This window comes from Notechis scutatus, chromosome 2, assembly GCF_049901735.1.
Source record: "Notechis scutatus isolate UNSWTSFEM ecotype Mainland chromosome 2, rNotScu1.2, whole genome shotgun sequence".
Lineage (NCBI taxonomy): Eukaryota > Metazoa > Chordata > Lepidosauria > Squamata > Elapidae > Notechis > Notechis scutatus.
In genome coordinates this window covers 28,334,242-28,358,629 of record NC_142010.1, presented here as the reverse complement: position 1 = coordinate 28,358,629, position 24,388 = coordinate 28,334,242, and the positions used below count along the sequence as shown (strand labels likewise).

At 41.4% G+C, this 24,388-nt stretch overlaps 1 protein-coding gene and 1 long non-coding RNA gene across 5 annotated transcripts in view; both read right to left on the bottom strand.

The window, feature by feature from the left end:
* LOC148131977 (vomeronasal type-2 receptor 26-like) overlaps positions 1 to 24,388 on the bottom strand; it is a 153,565-nt gene that overhangs the window by 75,813 nt on the left and 53,364 nt on the right. The window lies entirely within an intron of this gene.
* LOC148131978 (uncharacterized) lies at positions 7,830 to 15,127 on the bottom strand. The gene is made up of 4 exons (XR_015747223.1): positions 14,970 to 15,127; positions 12,423 to 12,635; positions 11,488 to 11,614; positions 7,830 to 9,073 (listed from the first exon to the last, which is right to left on the bottom strand). It is a non-coding gene; the product is annotated as an uncharacterized LOC148131978 (long non-coding RNA).

Sequence of the window (24,388 nt, the reverse complement as noted above, 5' to 3'; positions counted from 1 at the left end):
CCACCATTTCATGACAGCCGAAAGAGAGGAAAAGAGCATAGCAACAAATAAGCAATAATTAGGGGTGAAGATATCTTGAGGCTGACATTCGGACCCCCTAGAAGAAGGACATTAGTCCCTGTAAGAAAAAACAATCATATATTAACATTGGCATACATTTCTATGGTTTATCAGGATATTTGGCATAAAATTCCTTAAGCAGTTCAGGGGTCCTAATGTCTTTCTCATTAACCCATTCAGCATAGGATGGAGGAAAATGTTTCCACGCTACAAGATATTGGACACGACCCCTCCATTTCCTAGAGTCTAGAATTTCTTTAATCTCGAAATGTTGTTCCCCCTCGATCAACAGAGGTACGGGGGAATCAGCCTGGGTCGGTCTCAAGGTACTGGTATGTTCTGGTTTCAACAAACTGACGTGAAAAACTGGATGAATACGACGAAGAGTCTTTGGTAAAGTCAGTTGAACAGTCACCGGATTTACAATCCTCTCAATGGGAAAAGGTCCCACATACTTAGGACCCAACTTCTTCGATTTCTGGGTAGTCTGCAAGTATTTGGTTGAGAGGAAAACTTTATCGCCCACCTTATACAACATCTGTGGGGCTCGCTTTCTGTCAGCAAATTTCTTATGAGATTGGTGCGCCTCATCCAAAGCTTTGCGAGCGACCGGCCAATTTAGTTGAAGTTTAGAGATCCAGTCGTCCAACGATTGGACATTGGGTTTTTCTCGAGGCAGTTCAGGTATGGGCACAAAATCTTGTCCCGTGGCTACTTTGAAAGGAGTAAACCCCGTACTACTGTGTACAGAGTTATTATACGCCACCTCCGCAAAAGGCAGTAAGTCCACCCAATTGTCTTGCTGATAGTTTATATAACATCTGAGGTATTGTTCTAATACCCCGTTTGTTCTCTCACAGGCCCCATTAGTTTGGGGATGATGGGCGGAGCTTAAGCTCTGGGTGGAGCCTATCAACTTCAAGAATTCCCTCCAAAAGTTCGAGGTAAATTGGACCCCCCGATCAGAAACTACACACTCAGGAACGCCGTGCAACCTGTAGACATGTATAATGAACATTCTGGCCAATGATTTCGCTGAAGGAATCTTGGAGCAAGGGATGAAATGGGCTTGTTTGGAGAACAAATCAGTCACTACCCAAATGACAGTGTGTCCAACACTCTCGGGTAGATCTACTATAAAGTCCATGGAAATTTCCTTCCAAGGAGCAGTTGGCCTGGCCACATTCTGCAACAAACCTGGTGGTTTACCAGGAGGCCTCTTTGCTGAAGCACAAACTGGACAGCTCGCCACATAAGTCTCAATGTCCTTTTTCAGCGAAGGCCACCAGAACTGTCGCTTCACCAAATGTAGAGTCTTTGCAAACCCAAAATGACCAGCCACTTTAGAATCATGAGTTTGTTGTAAAACTTGGCTTCTCAGGATTTGAGGTACATACAATTTTGCACCTATCCAGGCTAGACCATCTCGAACGGTGCAATTATTCGCATTTGCTAGGAACCACTCATCTGTTTTCAAAGCCTCCTTAAATCGTTCCATCAGGTCAGTGGACAGATCACTCGCCTGGTCCCTTTTTTGTGCTCTGGTAACTACGGGAGCAGCCAACTGTGTAGTGGACACGATTGGTCTTACCACTTCTTTTCGGATACTGTTGTATTGAGGCATTCTAGACAAAGCATCCGCCATAAAAAAATTTTCCCCTGGGATATACTTCAACGAGAAATTGAATCGCTTGAAAAACTGAGCCCACCTAACCTGCTTAGGAGATAGCTTTCGAGGAGTCTTTAAAGCTTCCAGATTTTTATGGTCCGTCCATACCTCAAATGGATGTTTCGCTCCTTCCAAAAAATGTCTCCAGGCTAGTAGAGCCCAACGGACTGCAAACGCTTCCTTCTCCCAGACGGCCCATCTCCTTTCAGTGTCAGTCAATTTACGGGAGGTATAAGCGCATGGCTGTAGTGTCCCCTTCTCATTTAATTGAAGTAAGACCGCCCCCACCGCCACATCGCTTGCATCAGCTTGGATCACGAAAGGGGCGTCCATGTTGGGGTGTTTCAATACTGGTTCTGCAGCGAAAAGTCTTTTAAGCTTTTCGAATGCGGCTTGGCATTCCATGGACCAGTTCAACGGTTGGCTGGGTTTTGGTTTCGCTTCCCCCTTTGTCTTCAGGAGGTTGGTGATGGGCATGGCTATTTTTGCAAAAGACGGGATGAATTGCCGATAGAAGTTGGCAAACCCAAGAAAACTTTGAAGTTGCTTCCGGGTTCTCGGTGGGGCCCAATCCAATACAGCTCGCAATTTCTCTGGATCCATCTCGATGCCCTCGGGAGAGATACGATATCCCAAGTAGTCGATTTTTTCTTGATGGAACTCACACTTGGACAGTTTGGCATACAGTTTGGCTGCCCTCAGCTTGTGCAACACCGAGCGTACCAGTTTCACATGTTCGTCTTTATTCTCCGTGTAGATGAGAATATCATCAAGGTAGACCAGAACCCCCTTGTATAGATGTTCGTGAAGCACTTGATTTATCATTTGCATGAAAACAGCAGGCGCCCCCTGTAGGCCAAAAGGAAGAACGTTGAACTGGAAACAACCCATCGGACAGTTGAACGCAGTCTTCCACTCGTCGCCTTTCTTAATTTGGATCCTGTAGTATGCCTCCCTCAAGTCCAACTTTGTGAAAATCTTCCCCTTCGCCAGGTGGGCTAGCATGTCCTTCATCAGGGGGAGGGGGTACACGTTCTCCACCAACACAGCGTTTAAATTTCGGTAGTCAACCACCAGACGTTTTGAGCCGTCTTTCTTCTCGCGGAACATTACGGGGGCCGCCACTCGAGGTCTGGCAGGCGTGATGAAACCACGTTTCAGGTTCTTGTCGATGAACGCTCTCAGTTCTTCCAACTCCCCCGGTGTCATCGAATATAGCTTCGGTTTCGGGAGCGTTACCCCCGGTAGAAATTCAATGCTGCAATCGGTTGATCGATGGGGAGGGAGCTCGTCAGAGGCCTCTTCGCTAAACACTTCTCTTAAGTCCCAGTACTCCTTCAGGATTTTCTCCTCCCCATCCGCTCATTCGACACCTGCGGAAGCTGCCTCGGCCGGAACTTGGGGCTTCGGATGGGACTTCTCCTCCCCCTCCCGAGGGTGGGGCTCCTCCCCTTCCGGTGGCCGATCGGTGCGGATGCGTATCCACCCCTCTCTCCAGTTCACCTGGGGGTTCCACTTCCAAAGCCAAGGTAATCCCAATATTAAAGGCTGTTCCATCCCAGGGGCCACAATAAAGCATAAGATCTCGCGGTGAGTTCCCATGGTCATCTCTAAGGGTTCCGTTATAAAGCTCGCCGGGCAACCTCCCGCCACAGATCCGTCCAATTGACAGAAAGCTATGGGCGTTCTTAAAGTTCTCAGTCCGATGCCCATATTTTTAACTACTTTCATGTTAATTACACACCTCGTGCACCCCGAGTCCAACAAGGCCAACATCTCTCCCTCGGTCCCCGATGTAGGCTCCCTTAACTTTATTGGGATGGTCATGGGCCCCTGGGTAGGACTTACCGAGGCATCATCCTCCGAATCGGTCTCGTTCTCATCGAGTAGGGTTGGAGGTCCCAGCTCCTCTCCCACCAGAAGGGCGACTTCTACAACCTCCCTTGCCTTCAGTCCGGTCTCGCGGGGCTTGGTTGAGGGGTTTTCGGGCTTCCTCCCTGGACCCTGCGTCTTCGGTGGGACCAACTTGACTCGGCACTCCGCCATCCGGTGGCCCCCCTTCCCGCAACGGAAGCAAGCTGTGGTCTTGGCTCTTGCCGCCATCCCTCCTCTTTGGGGCGTGGAGGTCTCTTGGAGACGTGGGGGAAGTAGTTTCCTCCAGCCGGGGCCTCCTCTGTGTCTGCTTCGAGCCAGATCAATATCCACCTCTTCCGCCAGCAAGTACCACGACTGCAAATCACGTGGGTCCCTCCGGGAGATGCACATGTGGTATACATCTTCATTTAAGCCGTCTTTGTAGGTTTCCAACAGGGCCTCTTGGGGCCAGCCTCGGAGACAGGAGACCAACTGCCTGAACTCCTGGGTGTAATCTGCAACCGATCTCCCCCCTTGGGTTAGGGTTTTCATTTTGATTCTAGCCCTTCTCTCTGCCAGGGGGTCCTCAAATCTTCTCCTCAATGCAGTCATGAAAACATCGAGGTTTCGCAGTTGGGGGGAGTTATCATTGAACAAAGTCACCACCCAGTCTGCTGCCATCCCTTCCAGGGTCCTGGTAACACATCTCACTTTGGCTGCTTCAGAATTGAACTCCCTTTCAAATTCTGCCATATAGCTCCCAACTTGTACCAGGAAAAACCCCAAGTCTCTGGGATTTCCTCCAAATTTCACATCTAAGGGAGGCAGGGGGCGTCTTCCAGGAAGCACACCTATTGCTGGGGCTCCCCAGGCAGCCGCAGGTGGCTGCGCCGGTGTAGGCTGGGCTAGGGGGGTGGGGGTAGCTCGACTTCCCCGGGCTGACTTCGCTCCCTCTTCCCCCTCATACCTTGGAGCCGTGCTGGGCTTTTCAGAAACATCCATAAGGAATCTGCTGCCTTGATCCAGCTTGCATTCCATCTCCTCCCCCTCCTGCCACAGCCGTTCCTTCGCACCCCTTCGTCTTACAGTGATTCTGGGAGGAGGGGGGTCGTCCCGATCTCTCCAACCAACCCCCAACGACCATCTGGGCATCTCAGCTGGGGTTTCTTCCAGAGTCAGGTCGGCCAGCAGGTCAGCAGCCGGTATCTCTGGTAGCAGCATCGGCTGCCCCCCCACAGCTCCCTGGTCCTCTTCATCGCTGGCTGGAGACGACATGAGATGAAACCCCCTCGGAAGAAAAGTTGCTGTTTTCTCCGGGTGGGTTGATGTCTGAGTTTCGGAATAATGTCAGACTGTGCTCCTTCTAAATCCCAAGAAAGAAATACTCAGACTCCATGGTGTAGAGCAGAATTATTCTTTTACTGGAAATTGAATGGTAGCAACAGAATCAATTCCGAAACTGAGATATTGGCGGGTAAAATGCATATACAAAGGGATAGAATTGCTCCCCCCCTTCCAAAGATCAAATGATTCTTCCAATTAAAACTTCTGAATAGGATCATGTGGTCATCTCCAGATGATGATGAGGCTACTGTCAGTGACCTTGACATATTTTGATAAAAGTTCGCAGCTGCCCAGAAAAAAGGACAGAGGCTAGCGAAGAAATGGAAAGTTAAAACAAAGAATCCCCCCTCCCTTTCTTAACACAGCAAAGGAATGCAAAACACCTCCTGCCTTCTTCCCCTCCAAGATTCCCCCCCCTCCCACTGTTTCATGACAGCCGAAAGAGAGGAAAAGAGCATAGCAACAAATAAGCAATAATTAGGGATGAAGATATCTTGAGGCTGACAAAAATTGACTTTTATAGTTCAATCACTTGCTTTCTGATGTATTATGTACAAAAAATGTGCTGTATATATCATTTGTTTCTCCACCCTATAAATAGTCTTGAAATCATCTGAATACACTTGTGAGTTTTAAGTTAGGTGCAAACCCTGCTGGGAAAGACTAATATAACCCATCGATTTGCCATTTGGGGAATGTTATCTAGAATCAATGTTTTCCATTGTTGAAGTCTCATGTGTAAACAATGCCTTCTATTGTTTGATTGTTTGCTTTCTGATGTATCACAAATGGCAAATGTAGGTTTCATTAGTTTCTATACTCTATAGATAGACTTGACACACACACACCCTTATTAAATGCTTTTGTTTTGTTTTGCCTGAATTACCTGGTGATTTGGATTTTCTGGTGGGCAAAGAAGCCACTTATCAAAGGTAGAAGCATCTCTTCAAAGATCAACTTCTAATCAGCTCATTATTAGATAGATACATTACAGATTATCAGAGTTGGAAGGGACCTTGTAGGTCATCTAGTCCAACCTCCTGCCCAAGCAGGAGACCCTATGCCATTTCTGACAGATGGGAGTCCAATCTCTTCTTGAAAGTCTCAAGTGATGTCACTCCCACACCCTCTGAGATTATCAGAGTCCAAATGAAATGGGGTGTGGGGGACATGTTATCAGAATATCTTGCCAGTTGCTCTATTGTGTATTGGAGTCAGGGTAGATACCTAAACTTCCACCATGCAAGAGCTGGGAAGATTCTGTGAAAGAAACCCTTAGCAACTGTGACATCCAGTCAAGGAAACAAAAAGCTGCAAGCTGTGAACAACTGGCAAGCCCTGTGCTAAACAGTCTCCACCAACTTTAAAGACAAACACCTCCCAAAACAGATAGAAAACCCTGTATAGTATCACAGAACAACACAATAGATTTTCAGTGTCCTCCTTGTAGTAGACTCTGAACCTCCAGTCTCTGACTGCAGAGCCAACATAGAGGAACTGTGCAACAGTTCTTCTTCAAACCCAAAGGACTACCATACAGATTAAAAGTACTAGCAGACATGAAATGTCTTATATGGACTAAATGAAGGATGAATGGCAATGCTCCTCTATTTCCAGAAGGGGATCCACTGATTATTGGAAAGTCCTCTCATTTCTTTAGGCCATCTGAGATCTCCAACTTTTCCCAACATCCACCTGGGTTGCAATCTCAATAACAATTATTTGAACTTCAGAATCACTTAGGATGTTGTGCTGGACCTGCTTTCAGCTGGTGAGGTAAATGAATGTGATGACCCGGCACATGGCAGAAAGGTAACACAGTCAGATAAGCAATAAGAGTCCCTTTATTATCTCCAACTTTGCCCCCAATGTCCAGGTTACCTTGGGCTGGAGAAAAACTCTCCCAGGAAAAGCCTTTGGCTGCAGAGAATCAAGTCCAAAACATGAGCAACACAAACTGTAACTTAAAATCCAAACAAACCAGTAATTGGTAATTAGTTTGGCAGGGCATGAGCAGGAATTTCAAACTTGAAAGCACGGTGAAACTTACACAGTTGGGAAGATGCCAGGAACACAGATAAGCCATGACAATACAAGATAAAGTCATGTTTCCTCCCAACACCTTTCTGCATGCAGCTTGCCTTTTTTATACACTATTCCCAGCTACAGCTAATGAAGGGAATCAGGGCCCTTTCCTCCCCTGTAAGCCACACAACCCACATTGCTCTCTTCTCCGTTCCTCCCTGCGTGCCCTAGGATGAAGAGGGGTAAGCTTGAGTCTTCCACTGAATTCCCTCTCCCTTGTTCTACCTCTTCCCTGCTCTGCCCAGCTAGACTTTGCCCTTCCCCAGTTTCTTCCACAGCCAATGGACCCACACTCTCACTCCCTGTCAGTTGTTTGTCTTCCTACTCTGAGTCAGATTCTGACAGGGGCATGACAATGATCATGACTACAGTTGTGGAAGGCAGAAAGACATTTTAACTGTCCTTGAAGAGACTGAGACATGTTGGCCTCCTGCAGAATCCCACAGATCTGCCCATAACATTCTATAGCATATTTCCCATGCTGTAGGTGTGAGTAGGAAGAGGTGAATGACTGAAAGTAATGAAAAGATAAGCATTCCCTGTGTCCAAGTTTCAAACTGCAAGATTGCTTTATTATAATTTTACTTTTTCTGTGAAAAAGGCAGCGGACACTATTGCATTCACTTGGTGTCATCTTTTCATCCTTTTTATTCTTTTGGAAGAACAAAATTCATTGACATTCAGGCCCTTTCTGCTTCTATTATAAAATTTGTAGACAAAGTATTCTTTTTTCTTATTCCAAATGCCATTTTTGGGGGAAAGTTGGAAAACAGGCTGGTAGTAAGATGACTTTCCCACAAGAGATTGAAAGGATCTTGTCTCTAAATACCAAAACTAAAATAATGGAATTCTTAACACCCCCTTCCTGGCCACTATATATTTCCGGCATATGAACAAAATTTCCATTGCACAAGTGTGATGTTTCAAAAACCTGGATGTAGACTAAGGGAACAGGAGAGACATGGTGCCTTGAGGATTAAAAAAAAAACCAGCAGACATCTTGCAATTTTACTGTGCAAGGAAAGGGACATTATCTTCCAACACCCTTTAATTATTTCAACCATAATTGTTGTCCTATTTATATATGGAGAACAGCTTGGACCATTTTTTAGGTGTGGACTGTTGGAAAATGTTGGGACTTAAAAAAATTTCTCTCATATTTCTTCATTTCTTCTTGTAAGTTGCTCCCTTGTATTCAGGTCTGGCCTCAGAATGATAATGTAGCACTTGGGAATGAAGATGCAGCCCAGAAGACCAGCAGCAGAGGCCAAGCGGGAGAAGACCTGAACAGCCGCCATGTATTTCCCTTTGGTGCTCAAGTAGGTGGGCACAAAACTCACCCAGACACTGCAGAAGACCAGCATGCTGAAGGTGATCAGTTTGGCTTCATTGAAGCTACCAGGCAGATTCCTGGCCAGAAAAGCCACTGTGAAGCAGATGGCAGCCAAGATGCCCAGGTAGCTGAGAGTGATATAGAACATGACAATGGACCCTTCATTGCATTGCAAGTTGATCACTCCAGGATGGGAGTGAATGTCAGAGTCAGGGAATGGGGGAGAAAGTCCAACCCAGAAGGAGCAGATAATAATTTGGCCAGCAGAACAAGAAATGATGATGGAGTTGGCCAAGCTCTTCCCCAACCATCTTTTCACTTTGTTTCCTGGTTTTGTGGCCAGGAAAGCCAGAACCACCGTGATCGTTTTGGCCAAGAGAGAAGAAATGGCAACTGAGAAGGTAATGCTGAAAATAATTTGTCGGAGAAGGCAGGTAACTTTCCTTGGTTGACCAATGAAAAGAAAAGGAAAGAAGAAGCAAAGCAGGAGGGAGACCAGGAGGATGTAAGAGAGGTCCCGGTTGTTGGCTTTGACAATGGGAGTTTCTTGGTAGTGAAGGAACATGACTAACACAAATCCTGTCGTTAGGAACAAGAGTTAGGCAAAAGAGATGAGGATGATGGCCAGATAGTCTTCATACAACAGGAAGAATATTATTTTGGGGTACAGTGAACTCGGTCCTTATTTGGATATTTATCATCTGGACATTTGGTGCATTTTTCCATATCTGCGAAAACCAAACCCAAACCAAACCAATATCTCTATCTCTATCTCTATCTCTATCTCTATCTCTATCTCTATCTCTATCTCTATCTCTATCTCTATCTCTATCTCTATCTCTATCTCTACTCTACTCTACTCCTCTACCTCTACCTATACCTCTACCTCTACCTCTACCTATACCTATATCTATACTATATCTATATCTATATCTATCTATCTATCTATCTATCTATCTATCTATCTATCTATCTATCTATCTATCTATCTATCTATCTATCTATCTATCTATCTATCTATCTATCATCTATGTATCTATTTATTTTTATTTTATTTATTTGGTTTGTCAATTGCTTACAAGAAAATAGGTATATGTAAAAACATTGTTATGAATACATGGATACATATAAGAAAAAAAAAGAAAAAATAGGACAGGGATGGTAGGCACATTGGTGCGTTCATGCACGCCCCTACTGACCTCTTAGGAAAGGGGTGAGGTCAATAGTAGACAGTCTAAGGTGAAAGTTTTTGGGGTTTTGTGGAAGAAACCACAGAGTCATGTAGAGTATTCCAAACATTGACCACTCTGTTGCTGAAGTCGTATTTCCTTCAACCAAGTTTGGTGAGATTAATCTTGAGTTTGTATCTATTGTTTGTTCTTTTATTGTTATGGTTGAAGCTGAAATATTCATTGACAGGTAGGACATTGCAATGTATGATTTTATATACTATACTTAGATTGGACCGAAGGCGGCGTAGTTCCTGGGTTTTCTAGGTCTTGACTATTCAGCCTGTATTTTATTTTCTGATTATTTTTTTCCCCAATATGTAAGACAGAGCATTTTTTGTTGAGATTTGAAGTTGTCATTTGTTTGACCATTCTGATACATAGTCAAAGTGTATCACTGAATCAAAGGCTTTACATCTATGTAGTCTATGTAGATTGCGTCTATTGCTTTGCCCGGATCGAGTTGTGTAGTCCATATGTTTTTGCAGTGTAAGAGTTGCAGATTACATGATAGTTTTTTTCTGAAACGGAATTGTTTATTAGAGAGTCGGTTGTTTGTTTCTAAGTGGAGGATGATGGATTGGTTAATAATTGATTCCATGACTTTACAGGTGATGCAGCATAAAGAGATTGGACTGTAATTTTCAACTAGGCTGGGGTCTCCCTTTTTGAAGATGGGGATGACCGTGGCTTGTTACCATAGTTTTGGCAAGGAGCTGGTCCTGAAAGATTTTTCAAAGATTACGCTTAGAGGTTCAACTTATGGCAGTGGATAGCTTTTTTAAGAAGTAGGCATGTATTCTGCATAGATAGAGATGGTTTTAGATTGTGTAGTGCTTTTTCAACATTGTCTTCTGTAAAATCAATATGTATGAGATCATTGTAGTTGTCTGGGCATGATCCATTGCTGTTTAAAAATACTGAGCCAAAGAATGTGTTAAAGAGGTTGGCTTGAATGGTGTCATCGTTGCAATCTTTACCATTAGGTCCTTTCAGGGGTGGGATGGACCTTGAGTCTTTTAGTTTTTTGTTTATAAAATTGTAGAAAGCGCAGGTGGAACTGGTGCGTAGAAGGTTTTCCTCTTCTTTAATGTGATAATTGGTGCATCTATCTATCTATCTATCTATCTATCTATCTATCTATCTATCTATCTATCTATCTATCTATCATCTATCATCTATCTATTTATCATCTATATATCTATCATCTTTCTATCCAACTATCCATCTGTCTATCTACCTATCCATCTATCTTTCTATCTATGTTTTACCTATCTGTCCATCCATCCATCTATCTCCTGTGAAATGTGCAGAACCTCCATAGAAACATACAGAATTAGAGGTTAATAATGAAGACATTAATCTTTCTAGATACACTTCCTGAGTCCTATAGGATGGCACTTCTTAATATAATGGACTCCAATTATGTATCTTGTGAACTCTAATAAGCTGGCACAAAAAGCTTTAGTCATGCAAATAATCTAGAATGGGTAATGGGAGCAATGGTAATATGAGTAAAATGATATTTCCACATAAGTGTCCACAGCTAATTGCAGACCAGTGATGCCTTCCCATTATGGGCCCATATAAACTACATTGCAATAATCTTTCCATTTAAAAAAAAAAAAACCTCTAATGTTCCTTGATGTCAAAATATAGAAGGAAACATCCAAACTAAAAAACCGAGGAGATATTTTATCTGACATTAGTAAAGGTTGCCCAATCTGTCACATCATCTTATCTCTTCCCAGCCCCTACTTTGAGGTAATTTCACTGTTTTTCCCATTAAATAAGAAATTGTGCAGTTTCACAATAAAGAAGAAAACAGATGAGCTTTTAACTTGCACTTCCATGAAAATGCTCTGGATGAATCCACTTTTACGAGGCCCACCCTTTTCTTTGGGGTCACCCACCTTCCTGAGTGGAGATGGTCCCCTCTGGACAAGGAACACAGTCATAGCAGCAAACTGACTCTCCTTCTCGCTTCCGCTTGACAAGTCCAGGGTGACAATTTTCCACACATTTGGACTGAGGCAGAGACTAAGCAGAAAACAATTAATGCCAAAGAAAATATGTTAGGACTAACCATTCATAAAAAATTAAAATCAAAATCAAAATTAGATAAGCATGAACTCTCTGGTTCTAAATAATCACAGAAGATACCACTACTGACCGATTCTTCATTTATTTCATCACTTTTTGAATTTTTCATTGCAATAAAACATTTGTCTACTTAATAAAGTCTGGAGGGATGGAATTAAGAAAAGATTTAAGCATTCATTGACAACCAGTAAGTTCTTTCTCATGGATGTATTAATATTAATTCCTCCATTCTTCATTTCTCCGTGATTTTAGTATATATTTAAGTTTTTGAATACAATTTATTCTAAAAGATTTCTAAAAGTTTTATTCTATTAGATTTATGAAAGTAAAATGAAACTATGATGAAGAAAGAAACATATGACTGGTAGGATCTGCAAATGATTCTTAAAGACTATGTAAAACATTGCAAAGTTGCTCCCCTTTGCAAGTAGCCTAAAGTAGTCTTTTGGTTAAGATACATAGAAGAAAAAGGCTTACAAATTAGAAACTTTCTGTCAAATTTAAGGGAGATGTTATTTGTTTATTTGTATATGTTTTCCTTAATTTATAGGGCTTCCATCTTACAGATAACAGATAATCAGAGTTGGAAGGGACCTTTCCAAGCAGTCTAAGAAAAATATGAGGTTTCTACTCCCCACATTCAATTCTCACTGAAGGTCGACCACCTTGTTGATTAGACTTAGACAACTTGAAATGGGTCCTCAGGCTTTCAGAAATAGAAAAAGAACACCAATATTTCTCCCACCTTGTTGAGCAACTTTAGCCATGACAGAGTATCTTTATTGATTATAAATCTCTGCATTTCTAAACTCCCCAGTTGCTTCTCGATGGGATTCCACTTGGGATGAAGCAACCAGCTTAGGATGTTCAGATCTGCTTCTACATCTCCATTTTGGTCCAAGTACAATTTCCAATGGGAAATATTGCAAAACTCATTCTTCCCCAGAAATGGATGGAACTAGAATAGAAACACCCAGGAATTTTAAAACGTTTTTTTATCCCAGCTGGTCTTTTTACATCTGAATCTTTCTTCTAAAGTTATCTAACTTACAAATGTTGTGATTTGGGAGAACAAGTGTTACTACTATCTTTTGAGTGTGAAAAAGACTCAGACAAATTGGTCAATCATATAGTATTGACAAAATCAAGGTACTGACAAAATTTAATTGATCAAATTTGTCTATTAGCCCAGGAGAGAACAAAATAGAAAAGAAGGAATTAGAGAAGGTAACAAAATATAAAGAACTGCAAATAGAAATAGAACCATTGTGGCAATTGAAAGGAAGGGGAGCAATAATAGTAATAGGCACCTTTGGTGCAATCCCAAAACAACTGGAGCACCATTTGAAAACCATTGGCACTGAAAAATTTGCCATCAATCAATTGCAAAAGGCAGCTTTACTTGGAAAAACTTACATCTTGCAACAATACCTCTAATAACACAAAACATCAAAAACTGCCTATCCAACTCGATAGTTAGACAAAAATGCTAAAATCTAGTCTAAACACCTGGCTCACTGTGCAAAAACATAAAATAAATAAATTAGTTATTTTAAAAGAAAACAAGCAACAGCAACACACTCCAAGGCCAAACAAAGGGTTTTAGAAATAAACCACTGGCTTAAGGATTGACAACACAAAAAAAAACCCAATCAAATTCCTAGACCATGGTCTACAACAACATCTATATGAAGGGCTTCTGAGAAGGGATGAGCTACTGCACCTCCTAAGAACTGGAAAGATTGTCTTTGAAAAATGATTGACTCAGCTTGTCTGAACGGCTTTAAACTAAATCTGAATGGGGAGGGAGACCAGTCTTTAAGATCTGTAGGACTTAATCTCAAGCATGAACTCCAAGATTATAAGGAGGTAGGGAGTGATGGGAAGGAAGAAAAACTCAGACAAAAAGGGGGAGATGTTGGAACCCTATTCAGGATCAGCAGTGAAGAACTCAGATGCCTTTATACTAACACTCAAAGTTTGGAGAACAAGTGGGGTGAACTTCCTTTGCTAGTACATGGGAGCAGGTGAAATAGTTTCCATTATTGAAACTTGGTGAGATGAAACTCAGAAATGGGATGTTCTGATGGAAGGATATAAACTGTTCAGAAGAAACAGACCTAACAAAAAAGGAGGTGGAGTTTAAGAAAAGACTGGGCAGCCTTGAAGCTTCTAAGTGAAATATGGCTTCCAAGGCTGACAATTTGTCTGAAAAGGTCTCCTGCTTAAGCAAGATGTTGGATTGGAAGAACTCCACGACCCCTTTCAACTCTGTTATTTTATCTTTGTGAACATGAAATAAGAAGAGGCATTATATATAAGAGACCAATACATCTCTACAGAAATGTATAAACAAAAGGGCCAGAGCCTCCTAGAATGCCTACAGGTTAATATAAAAGGAAAAAAAGAATGACATTGCCATGGGTATGTACTACAGGCCACCCAGCCCAGCAGAAAAAATAAATGAACTTTTTGGTAGTCGGTTAATAGATGTATGAAGGAAACACATCAAAGTAGGAATGGGGGACTTTAACTACCCTGACATCAACTGGGAGACAAATTCTGCATCAAGTGAGAGATCGAACAGGTTTGTTTCCCAAAAAGTAGAGAAGGGGAAATAGTGGATACTAGACCTAATTTTTACTAATAGAGAAGAAATGATAGAAGTTGCCAAAACTTTGGTGGAGAGTGACTATGTCATATCAGAATTCAATATAATGCAGATACAAGCACTTGAACATAGTTAAACCAATGTCCTAGACCAGATGTGTCATACATGAAGAGTTGGCCTGCCAGGCCACTCTGGAGATGGTGAGGACCAACACCTGCCACCTCTGGCCCAGTCACACCCACTGGTTGGCTGCAATGACCATGCCATGCCCACTCCCCCCCCCCAAGGACAAGCAAACTCCTGATGTGGCCCATGATGGGATCAGGTTTTACACCCCTCTCCTAGACTTTAAAAAAGCTGATTTTAACAAACTTAGAGACAGCTTGGGAAGGATTCCATGAATGAAAACCTTAAAGAGGAAAACAAGATGCTTGGGAAACTCTGAAAAATATGATTGTAAAAATCCAGTTCAGTACAATACCACTGAAAAAGAAAAATAAGATATTCAAGAAGAAATCAGCATGATTGCAGAAAGAATTTTCTGATTAACTGAAAGACAAAAAGGTTAAGTATAGAAAATGGAAAGAGGGACACATAACTAAGCAGAATCCCAGCATATAGCCCGAATCTGACAAAATGAAGTCAGTTGAAATTTCATGGATCCTGCTAGGGACTCCCTACCTGCCATGGCTGCAGCCTGGGAGCCCCCAACCTCTCTTCACTCTTCTGGCTTCTCCTGGATCTGGAAGAATATGCAGCTTTCAAGACGTGGGCCAAAGTCCTAATAGCACTGTGTAAATGGAGGTGAAATGGGATCCATATCTTCCTCCTTTCCTCTGTAGGCCTCAGTGCATCTTTTCCGTCCTTTCACAGAAAAAACATGCTTTGAAATAGAACAGCGAAAATATCGATTTTCCAATTGCACAAGGAGTTTGGTTCCAAGGGCATCATCTTTTGGCTCTTTTTTTTCCTGAAAAGCAAAGCTCCAAATACTATGAACATAGTTGTAAAGATCCTCCCATCCCAATACCAAATACTCAATGCTTTCCACTATCCAGACTTTTCCTTCAATTGGGCCTGGCACACCTTCAAATGTTAACTGCAAAGTATGGATTCTGTCCCAGATGTTAGCGTGTTCTATGTAGTTCACAAAGACATTGACTTGTCTCCACTTAGAGACGGCATCCCGGAGGGGTGTTTTATGCCCAGTCACTGAGAATCTTTGTGATATAACCACACAAATTCCATTCCTGACCAGCATAGGAGTAAAAGTCCTCATGAAATTCTCTCCCTCCTTGTGGTGGTCTCCCATGGAAAAGGATGAGACACAAGCGTGGGCTCTCGGGATGGGAGTCCAGAGTAAATTCCAGTGCTCCCTTTTATTGAGATTTTAGTACATAGTAAGCATAATCACATTGTGGATTACAATAATTATGTATAGTACAGACTTGTTTACAGTTGTCTGAGCTGTTTAATTGTTTCTAGTGTTTGCTTTTAATTTCCTTGCATTATCTCAGTGACCTTTAAGCAGGCATGTATGTATAAAGCATTAGATTATTCATTACTCAAACCCAAGCCAAAGTTTATTCCCACACCTCCTCTGTGTCTGATGTAAAGAGCCCAATCATGGTCCATTTGAAATGGAGGAGCAGTTGGACAATTGCTGGATACGTGATCCCTTTCCTGGGGAGAATCCGATGGAAAAATGGGAATTGACTTCTATCATTCAGAGTCTCTGAAACAATGGCATCACTGATCTGAAAAACCAATGAAGAATGCTATGCGGTATTTGGGATCAGATCAATTAAAAAAAATTACTAGATTTTAATAAATCCAATTTGCTACTCATGAACATATTGGAATAATTTAGAATAATTAAACCATACCAAGAAACAGGATATAAAATACAAAACATTAACAAGACCAGTGGTGTTCTGACGCAAACCCTTTTACAATAAGGCCAACAATAACCAAAGGGAACAGTAACCTTTTAATGACTCTTACAAATCCCCAGTTAAAAGGCTGCTGCAAACTAATTAACATTGATAATCACAAACCTTGCCAAAACTGTACGAGACTGCCAAGAATCACAGATGAGAAATATTTCACAACACAAGTCTTCAAATATCAACTTAAGATACTGTAATGTCCACGAGGCTGAGTTTCAAAACATCTTTGCTTCCTGCAAAAGAATGTTTGCTTCACAGCAGACTTTTATCTTTTTGAAGGAGGGGCCATTACCTTGCAGCTTTACTCCTGAGTCGACCATGCTATTGTAACTGCTCTTTCCTCCGAGCAATCCTGCATGCATGCATACTTGTCACAGGCTCCTTGGGAACCTCCTCATCACTGCTGCCAGCCCCCATAATCTCTGAAGGCAGATCCCTAATGGTCGTGGCCCCTCATCTGAGTCCTCGCTCTCCTCAGCTGTCCGCACCTGCTGCCGGCTAACCACAACAAGTGGTGGGATTCAAAAAGTTTGACCACCGGTTCGGTGGGTGTGGCTTAGTGGGCATGCTTTGCACACATGCACATACTTTGCATGTGTGTGCCAAATGTGTACTTTGTGCAGGTGCAGAGGCGTTTGCGCAGGCACAGAGGCATCCCAAATCACCCCGTGCAAGCCTGAACTTTCCTGGTCACTTCAGCAGCTGCCAAGAGGCACTCTGCTGTGCTGCACAAAGCAGCTGCACTTCAAAAGCATGGAATAAAGGGGAGTATATGAGCCCGGGCAGGCGGGCAGGCCCAACAGCAGAGTGGTGGAGAGAACTGGTTCAGTCTCTGCTGCTCATTGCTGCTACGGCTTAGCAGAACCAGGCCAAAACAGTAGAATGCCATCCCTGAACAAGACTCTACACAAAAATAAAATAATAAAACAACTTAAAAAGAATTAAGACTAAGGAATGCAAATCATTATTCTGTATCACTTCTTGAATTTACCATAATCAGACCCACATAATCAGATCTCAACTGAACAGTATTTTTCAAATAAATTGTCTATCATATGTTGTTTTTTTTAAATTCTGACTACACAGGAAACAATATCTTCTATTTTTATTATACGGATTGTAATAGGTCATTGGTCTATTGTACAGTCCAAGATATTTATCTCTCTCTTCCTTATACAACTGACATTGGGATAATGGAGATGTTATGTCTTTTGTCTATGGAGCTCTGCAAATACAAGCATCTTCAGTATAAGGAATTTTGTTAAACCTTTCATAACTAACCATTCTGCCCAACTGCTCAAATCTTGTTCAAGTAAATACCATTGTAACAAGCATTTTTGTATTGAAATTCTTGTGCATTTTTGTATTGAAATTCTTGTTTGTAAGATCTGCTTGTAGCAGCTCGCCTAGTTCACAGTGCCAACCTTACTGAGAATGTACATATCTTTCTCTACTTTGATTTTCAGGATTCTTTGTGCAGCATTTTTTTTAACTCATTCTCCAGTTGTGCAAAAGACAGGGACACCAAAGTTCCTCACAGATTGGTCAGTTGTACAATCCAAGAGGTGTTTAACTAAAATTGTGTTTGTTCTAAAACACAGGATTTTGGGATTCTCTCCTTTTTCATAGCTTTAATTTTAGACTACTAAATATATTTCCTGATTTTAGACGAAGGAAAAAATTGTATTAATTCCCAAATCTGATCTGAATGCAGCAGCTGAAGTCCCTTTATCCTTTTATCCTTTATACTTTTCAGATGCTGTGATTTTGATTGTTCTAGGAATAATATATTTTAGGTACCAAATGTCAGCTGAACACAAGAGCATTTCGGTAAACTTGGCATTATAGATTGTAATTCATTGGGGCAAGGAAGCTGGAACGCTGCTTTTTAAAAAATGTATGCAGTGTTCACTTATGCCCTTATACTAAATCAGCTGCTTTCATAAAGAGGGGACTTAGATGCAGTCTCAGAGAAAACTACCCCGAGATAAGGAAATTTATTGTTTCACTCTATTGGCTCATCATCAAACAGCCATCTTTAGCTATGATGTAATAAGTCTGAGTTTTATATAAATTAAGGACTAGTGGGGACATAATAGCAGTATCCCAGTATTTGAGAGGTTGCCACAAAGAGGAGGGGGTCAATTTGTCTTCCAAAGCACCTGAGGGCAGAACAAGAAGCAACGGATGGAAACTAATCAAAGAGAGAAGCAACCTGGAATTAAGGAGAAACTTCCTAACAGTGAGGACAATTAACCAGTGGAACAGCTTCCCATTAGAAGTGATGGGTGCTTAATCCCTGGAGGTTTTTAAGAAGAGACTGGACAGTCACTTGTCTGAAATGGTATAGGGTTTCCTGCTTGAGCAAGGGGCTGGACTAGAAGACCTTGAAGGTGCCTTCCAGCTCTATTCTGATTGATTGATTGATAATCACAGAATTGATGAAAGAGAATATCTGAAATGCAAGGTCCTTGGTAATTTCAGGTCTTGGTTGTTCTCTTGCAGATATTTCATTACCAAACTTGGTAACTTCATCAGTACTGATAGGGTTTGCTCACATTTTTTATTCTGATGGCTTGCCCTTTCAGCGGGGCTGGAAGCAGTCCTCTTTGTTCCTTGGTTGGACATTACTTAAATAAGCACAAGCACACTGCAGAAACCCTGAACACGACAAAAGGTAACCCTATAATCTATACACAGGAATGGTCTGCTGGGGGTTCACAGGGGTTCGGGAGAGCCCCTAACTAAGATTCTGTGCTGTTCGGAGAACCCTCAAATCCCACTCCTGCCTGGCCCTGCCCCCCCCCTGCCCCCCCCCCCGGATTCTCCACGTGGCCCATTTTGGATGCAGGTAAGTGCAGGGTGTGTGTGGACACTCTGGGAGGCCTAAAAATGGGCCTCCTGGAAGTTTGGGAAGGCTGGAAATGGGCCTGTTTCCAGCTTCCAGAGAGCCTCCAGAGGCCGGGGAGTCCATTTTTGCCCTTCCGTGAGGCTCAAGAAAAGACTTCCGAGCCTAGAAAGGGCAAAAATTCCCCCCCCCCCACAAAATGGTGCAGGAGGCTGACTAGGCCACACCCACCATAGCCACGCCCACCCAGCAACGGGTAAGAGAACCCATTGCTAACTCTTTTTTTTTGTAAATTTTATTTGAGTTTTCACATAAAGAAAAGAAATACAATTAAAACATCTTTTTTGAAAGCAGCATAATCCCGGGTTACAGTTCTTCGTACAGACACAAATTCAGGTTCATGCTCATTTTTATATTCTATTCCATATCTTATTACAATTTTACATTTTCTACATGGCTTCTCCCCTCTTTTAATTTTCTCAATTTTATTTTATTTATTTCATCTCAATTCAAATCATTATATTTATATTTTTTGTCTGTCCTGTTTCAATTGTCTATTATCTTTTCTCATTAAACAAAATTTCTCCTGTAGTTACTGATTGGAGTATGACGCCTTTATATCTTTTCCCTAAAGTTATAACACTCAATATAATACATAACTTGCATTCGGATTCTGCTTGGTACATTCTTAAACTACACACAGTATTCTTAAAAAGAAAAGAAAAGAAGAAGTTATAAATGTATATAATTAAAACAACATTCCATTCAAATTCAATTCTATCATTAATATTAGTATTCATTACAGTCTTAACATTTTTCACTTTTCAATTAAATATCATACTTCTATGGGAACAATTATAAACTTTCCATAATCAATTCCCCCCCTCTTCACTTATATTTTATAAAACATTGACTAAATTTAAAGTGTTCCCATTCCTTCCTAATTCAATTTTCTCATTTATTTTATTTCATTTACTTTATTCACAAACATTTCACTAAGTTACACTAACCATTCTATCCCTCATTCTAATCATATGTTGTTTCCAATTTTCTAAAGTTATTTCTATTTCAAATATAACAACACAATCTCATGTACCTTTACAGAATCCCCCTTTCAGTTAGATTTTCACCCATTATCTCTAAATAGGTCCTGTTTCTTTATATCTTGCTCCGGACCTTTGTGACTTCTTTTCCTTTCCTTCTTCTCTTTCTTCTTCTCTCTCCCCTTTTTACCCCTTTGTCTCTCTACCTCTATTTCCCTCTTCTGTATTCCCCTTTTCAGTTGCTTTCCATTATTATGCTTATTTTTTGAATTATTTTTCTTTTCTTTGGTTGTTTTTTAAGTCTTAAATTCTCCATCCTCTTTCCCCACTTTACTTTTTCTTCCCCACATAGTTACTTGTTCATTAAAGATGGCTTCTTCTTTGTCCCAGTCTTCTTGTTTTGCAGTCTTTTCTTGTTGTTTCTCATAGTTCCAAATCTCCATTTCTAGAAATTGAAAAATGAAGCCAAAGGAACCCTTCCCTTCTTGTGCATCTTCTTTGTACATTTTAAGTTCCATTTTCAATTCATCCAAAAGTAATGTCATTGTAGAAATTTTTAAACAACCACCTGATTGATTTTAGTCATTCAAATATAATAGCCAAAAATCCAAAGTCACCAAGAAAGAGCAAAAGAAACAGCTTGTGTGTATTTGGATTACCAAATACACACAAGCTGTTTCTTTTTGCTCTTTCTTTTTTCCCACTTTCTCTTCCTGGGGTTACTATTTAGTTGCAAAGTTTCAGTTAAAATATCTTTTAGTAGTCTTATTGAAATTTTACTTTAGATTCTTTTAAAGTCCAGGCAGTCTCCTCCCTCTTCCAGATCCTGCCCTTATTCTTTTCTCTCCCTTCCTGCTTATAGAAAAAAGTTTTTAATGTCCAGAAATCTTTATTGTCCCTTTGGCATTTAGTTATATTTTCAGCTTAATTGCCTATTGATGCCAAAGTGGATTTTTCCAATTTCTTATTCTTAATTGTCAATATAAGGGAGGAGAGAGAAGGGAAAAAAAAGTCAAACCTTTCCCTTTTCACTTTCTTTCGCTGCTTCCAATTCTTCTTTGGGAGCGATGTTATTTCTTGTAAAATTTAAATTCCAGGGTACCTTAGTTATTGCTTTTTCAACTTAGCCCAGTCAGCCAAAACTTTCACTTCTTATTTTCCTCCTGCACGTTCTTTTCCGGTTGAGTCCTTCTTTGAGGTGGCCATTTCTGACCACCACTCCTACCACCTTCAGGAAAGGGAGTAATGGCTAGCTGAGGAGGAGAGATGTGGCTCTCCTTGACCCTGCTGGCAGTCTCCCCTTCTTCACCACCTCTACGGGTGGCTTAGCCCTGAAGCCAGCTGGCTCGGGCGCTCCAGCGGCAAGCCCAGGCAGAAACCACGCACAATCGCAGATTTCTGTCTGTCGCCGAAGCCATTCAAACCGGAAGTCCCATTGCTAACATTTTTGAAGACCTCTCTCTCTATACAACATCTTCCAACAAACTCGATATTCACACAAGTTCATCAAAAAGGTCATCACACACACACACACACACACACACACACACACATACAAGTTCATCTCTCTCTCTCTCTCTCTCTCTCTCTCTCACACACACACACACACACACACACACACACACACACAAACCTGTGGGACTTTGTAGGTGCCGAGTAATGTTGATGTCTGAATGGAGGTTTCCCTTTTAGCCGCATCAACAACAGCCAGAAGGTTTTCCTTCCTTCCACAGCTGTAGTTGGGAACATTGGCTTGTCCAGTAGCGAGGATGTCTAGCAAAGCTTCTGAAGTAGCAAGGGTGCTGACATAGTTGTCATGCATGTTGTAGCCAAGTGTGAGATTGGGTGGGAACTTGTGATTCTTGTTGACCATTTGAATGGCGAAAACCATGATTAGCAGTTTAAAGTAATGTCCTGTACTGTAAAATATGTTCATGTTATTACCATCGTCATCAACACAAACAACAAAATTATCTCTTTTAAAGTTAATTCTCTTTGTCTCCACAAGCCTATTGTGTCTTAAGCCAATACAGATCTAAAGCCAAAGGCAAATGATAGCCATCCATCAGCATCTAATTTTAATGAGCATTGAGAAGATGGGATGGAGCAATCCTTCACCGTGGTTAAAAACTACAAATACATATTGTTTGCAAAAGTCCTAGTATTCATCTGCTCTGTAACTTGCATTCAAAACCATTCAATTATTAAAGAAAAACTGACCCAGAAAAGCAAGTGTGAAAAGAAGTTATCATATTACCTTTTAAGGACCAGGCACTGAATATCAATGAGGAGTTATTACATATGGAAGTAGGCTGGGCAGAGGCATCTACAACCCTTTCAATCACTACTTAAAACCAAACTCAGTATTCAAGTGAGGGACATGGTATTAGAAGGAAAGCATAAATAATCTGGACTTGTTTGAGGCTTTATTTGCCACATGTTTGGATTTGAGCCTATTCCACAAATGAAGACAATGTAAGAAAGTCATGGAAATCAAAGTGATTCAAGAAATTAGGCAGGTCCTGCAATATACAAGTAAGTGAAATGAAGAGTCTTACAACCGCAAATGGTGGGAATGCAACTCCATCAGACTTAGTAACTTACGAGTGAGACTGACTAGAAGGAGTCATGTTGAAAGGCAACGTTCTAGGTGATGATGTTGTTTCAGTGGTGATTATGCCAATGAAATGGTCTCCTGGCCTGTAAAAGTTCCATGTTTTTTCCTATCCCGGATCTCAAAATTCAGTGGGCATTTCACTCTAAGCTTCTCCAAGATTGCCTGAGACACCAGCAGCATCAGAAGTAGTCGAAGCATAATGTACAGGACTGACACAATCTCCTTCCTGTTTCTAAACAAGAGCAAGAAGAATGAGAAGAATTCAAAGCACTCTCACTTTCCTGATTCAGACAGACAAATCAATCTTCATGTGGAAAGGAGAAAAGGTATATTCAACATTTCAATCTTTGACTTCTACTGTACAGAGAGTGAGCTGTGGCATTTATCTTTTTCTGATGAAAGATCCCTTTCTTGCTACTTTAGTCTGATGTTCATATCAAAGGCAGTCACTACAGCAGAAAGTGTCCCAAAGATCGGGATGGTGATAATTATAGTGATAAGCAATAACTCCTCTGGGGATTTTGAAGTTTTCCAAGACTCCACATACAGAAGGTCAGCTGGAGAATAGCATGCAAGTAAGTGAAAAGTTACTAAAACCTTGGAGGTGTTACATATACCCCTAGAGGTGTTGTGGTCCTTCCTGTCAGGACATGCCCAGAAAATGATGTTGGAGGAAAATAGCTCAACATCCAAGGAATTGACTTCTTCTGTCTTTCATTGTGATGTTTGGTCTCCAGAGACTGCTGAAGAAAGTCACTTCTGAAGTTTTATTAAACACTGTATCGATGCCTATCTTCTAATGGGAAGGAACCAATTAGTTTCATTGAAACTTTCCTAATGTTAAGAGTAGGGTCATTTGGGGATTTTCTAGTTCTCCATATTTCAATCCTAAATTGGAGCTGATTTTAAAATTATTTGCACCTGAAGTGAAATTTAATTTCCAATCAATTCTAGAAAAGTCAATTGTTGGATGAGAGCCAACTATCAGGCAGAAAAGTGACAGTATGGGTATATAGGTGAAAGTTATAGAAATAATAAGTCTTCCCCCCCGACCTCTTTGTGCTGTCCTTCCACATTGATATAAGTATTTTATATTTTGAAGCTTTATCAAATAAACACTGGGCTTGTGAGTTCTGCAGCTCTGACAATGGCAGTGCCCATGGCATGGTGGATGATGCTACCGGATTTCTTGCCACACCCATCCAGAAACTGGTTTGGAAGAACCTGGTGGTCCCCCTTATTCTCTGTGGATGCAGTTGATGGAGAGAGGCCCTTTTGGCCTTCCCAGCTCTGAGGCTATATGTTAGCCCTCCCCAATTATTGACAAATGGTTGTAGATGTGATTGACAATCTCTATTTTCTTGATGCAGCTACCCTGTTTCACCGAAAATACAACCTACCCTAAAAGTAAGTCGTAGCTTGAATTTTACATGTGCGCCCAATATAAGCCCTATCCCAAAATAAACCCTAATTAAGATCCCGCCCACTCCAGAGTGCACAGGTAAAAATTAAGCTAGGTTGGGGATGGTGGGTGGAGCTGCCCTACTACTTACCTTTGGACAGTTGTAGCCAGGCCTCGCACACACCGACACCTGCCTTGCCAGACCATTTCTTCTGCAGCCCGCAAGGCTTTTTAAAGGCCT